This window comes from Apium graveolens, chromosome 5 (genome assembly GCF_009905375.1).
Source record: "Apium graveolens cultivar Ventura chromosome 5, ASM990537v1, whole genome shotgun sequence".
In the NCBI taxonomy this organism is placed as follows: domain Eukaryota; kingdom Viridiplantae; phylum Streptophyta; class Magnoliopsida; order Apiales; family Apiaceae; genus Apium; species Apium graveolens.
Window position 1 is genome coordinate 5242612 of NC_133651.1, and position 3672 is coordinate 5246283.

Genomic DNA, 3672 nt, shown 5'->3' on the forward strand with positions numbered 1-3672 from the left:
ACCTGAAAGGTCAGATGCAATAATAATAGGAAAATTAGATGCATCACCTAAAAAAGCATACCTTAAGTGTTCAGGCAATGGTTTAAGCTTAAGTTTAGGAGCTTCCTCAATAGATGGCTTGAGGCGCTTGGAAGATTTGTTCAGCTCCTCCATTCCAAGAGATTCAAAAGGCATATCCATCTCTCTCTTCCAGGGAGAAGCATTCAGATATTGCAATTGCTCATCACGTTCATCATCTTCACTATCAGAATTCCCCAACAAGGCCTTTTCTAAGACATTAGACCTTAGCAATTGATCAAGTTCTGAAATAACCACAGAATCGACCAACTCCGCCATTAAGCACTCCTCATTTTCCGTAGGGAATTTCATGGCATTGAACACATTAAAAGTTACATCCTGATCTAGCACTCACATGGTAAGCTCACCCTTCTGCACATCTATCAAGGTTCGGCCAGTAGCCAAGAAAGGTCTTCCCAAGATTATGGAAATCTTCTTATCCTCCTCGAAATCAAGAATTACAAAATCAGCAGGAAATATGAGTTTATCCACCTTGACCAAAACATCCTCAACAATGCCTCGTGGATAAGTAATAGAACGGTCGGCCAACTTCTTGAAGATTGACAAAGGCATCAGATTGATGCTAGCTCCCAAGTCACATAAGCATTTGTCAAATGACACTTTTCCAATGATGCAAGGAATAGTGAAGCTTCCAGGATCTTTAAGCTTCGAAGGCAACTTCTGTTGTAGCACAGCACTGCATTCCTCCATGAGAGCCACAGTCTCTAAGTCATCAAGCTTCACTTTCCGAGAAAGAATACCTTTCATAAACTTTGCATAACTAGGCATCTGTTCAAGAGCTTCAGCGAAAGGTATGTTGATATGAAGTTTCTTGAACACCTCCAAAAACTTCTCAAACTGCTTATCCATCTTTTTCTTCTGCAGCCTCTTAGGAAAGGGAGGTGGAGGAGATTTGTTTCTCCCCTGTATTACCCTCAGGAGGAGTGTGTTCAACCGTTCTCTTCCTTGGCTCCACTTCATCTTCCTTCTACACTTCTTCCTCAGCTATAGCTTCTTCAGCCGAAACTTAAGAGTGTTCGAGATTCGCAACCTTCCCAGACCTTAATGTAATTGCCTTTACCTGCTCTTTAGCTTCTATCTTTCCTGGTACTTCAGTGTCACTAGGGAGTGTACCAGGTTGACGATTTAGCAAGGCATTGGCAATTTATCCAATTTGATTTTCCAAGGTCTTGATAGAAAATGCTTGGCTTTTGCACATGAGCCTCAACTCCTCCAATTCAGATTTTTCATTAGACTGTTGTAGCTGGAGTTGCTGCCTTGGTGCATATTGCAGTTGCTGAAAACCAGGAGGGTTGTACTGTTTTGCTGGATACTGCTGATAAGGATGCTAAATCACAATCTGAGTGTTTCTCCAGCTAAAGTTAGGATGATTGCGGTTGTTAGGATGATAGGTGGATGGCACAGGTTGCTGCGACATCTGGAAATTGCTCACGAACTGATCTAATTCACTAAAAATAGCACAATATTCCGTCTCATGGGCACCAGCACAAAGCTCACAAACACTAGCGATCTAATTAACTCCATAATTAGCCAAAGAATCCACCTTCATCGTCAAAGCCTTAAGCTGAGCAACTATAGCAGTAGCTGTATCTAACTCCAGAATTCCTGATACTCTTGCCCTGAGATAGTCTCTGAGTAGGATTCTGGTATTCATTTGCAGCCATCAGTTCAATCAATTCATAAGCTTCATCGTAGCTTTTAGCCCACAAGACTCCTCCTGATGCTGCATCAAACATGGGTCTAGAAGTAGCACCCAATCCATTATAGAAACATTTAATGATCATCCAGTCAGGCATTCCATGATGAGTGTACTTCCTAAGCATCTTCTTATAATGATCCCAAGCCTTACATAAAGATTCTCCAGATTATTGAGCAAATTGAGTAAGTGCGTTTCTGATCGCAGCAGTCTTCGCCATAGAAAAGAATTTGGTTAAGAACTTATGAGCAAGATCCTCCCATTTGGTGATAGACCTTGGTGGTAGAGAATGTAACCAACACTTAGCCTTATCCCGCAGAGAGAATGGGAAAAGCATAAACTTAATAGCATCTGCAGAAACTCCATTAAACTTGAAAGTGTGGCAGATCTCGATGAAATCTCTGATGTGAATGTTGGGTTCTTTTGTCGGAAAACCCCCAAACTGAACTGAGTTCTGTATCATCTGAATCGTGCTCGACTTGATCTTAAAGGTATTAGCCGAGATGGCTGGTCGAACAATACTAGACTGAATATCATTGACCTTCGGTTGAGAGTAGTCCATTAAAGCCTTTGGATTTGCTTCTGGTTCTCCCATTACAATAAGAACTTCTTCTTCTTTTTTAACTAAGATCTCTTCTTCAACTTTCTTCTCGACTACAACTTCTTCCTCATCTTGATCCAATATTCTCTTACGAGACCGAGAACGCGTATGCATACACGCTCGCTAGAGTACCTGAAACACGACAAGGAATTAAGTAAGTATAATGCCCGGGTCACTGAACTTTAACGACCAATGATGACAAATACATAGACTGAAAATTAACACCGATATCCCCGGCAGCGGCACCAGAAACTTATTAGGGCTAAAACACGCGCTAATATTCATGCAAGTATACGCGATCGCAAGTAATATAGAATAAATTCTAGTTCGTTCCCACAAGGATTGGTTTAGGTTAATTTCAATCAATATTTTTATGCAATACTAGTATGGTTATTATCCAATGCTAAGACGAATAACAAATTCAGGTTGTTTAACTAAGTTTAACTAAGAGATTATACTAAGAACATAAATTAGGAGATTAAAGAGAGTTGAATGATATATGACACAAACATGGGATTCTAACTTCATTAAATACTTCATTCAATAGCCTTTTCATTCTTAACCTTAGCATGTAATGGTGATGACACTAATCAGATAACACGAAACTGATAAACGCCAACTTTCGTTGTACGAATACCCTACTACTAGACATCCACAAAAGAGATAGAAGCTGAATAGACACCAATTATATTGAGAACCTATATGTCTATAGAATTTGACAACATAACAGTTTAATGCACAAGTTACCTATCATGATTACATAGGGCAAGTAAGATGGTTAAAATTACCTACGAATCATGCATAATAATTACATGAACCTATGCTAGCATGGCAAGTTCTAAACCCTTAAATTCACTTTCGCTTCATTAAAGATTAACACACTATCTTATAAGTTGGCGACACTCATAAGACGAATAAGTACAACCAAAACTAGGTTATCATACAATCACCACACAATAAGGCATCGAAATGAATTAACTAAAAAAATCCATACATAAATCCGTTAGATACCCACGATAACGATTAGCCCATAATCAGACTCATCATCAACGTGGGTTCCGATGAAAGCATGGTATAATAAACGTAGTCTTTATACTTAAATAAAACCAAGTACGAAACAAGAGTATAGGTTCACGAATAAGAAAACTAGCATCCAACGTTACAACTTAAAACAAAGAATCACAAGAATAAACTAGATCTTCTTCGCCTTGGTTGACTTTTGCTCTACGGTCTTCTTATGCCTTCTTCTTAAGCTCTGATACGTCTTGTTATAAAAAACGAGCATAAGTTATGTATA

At 39.1% G+C, this 3672-nt stretch overlaps 1 non-coding gene across 1 annotated transcript; it reads left to right on the plus strand.

Moving 5' to 3' along the window:
• The first annotated feature begins 1872 nt into the window (after positions 1 to 1872).
• LOC141662878 (small nucleolar RNA R71) lies at positions 1873 to 1979 on the plus strand. Its single transcript, XR_012550978.1, has one exon. It is a non-coding gene; the product is annotated as a small nucleolar RNA R71 (small nucleolar RNA).
• Positions 1980 to 3672: the final 1693 nt, after the last annotated feature.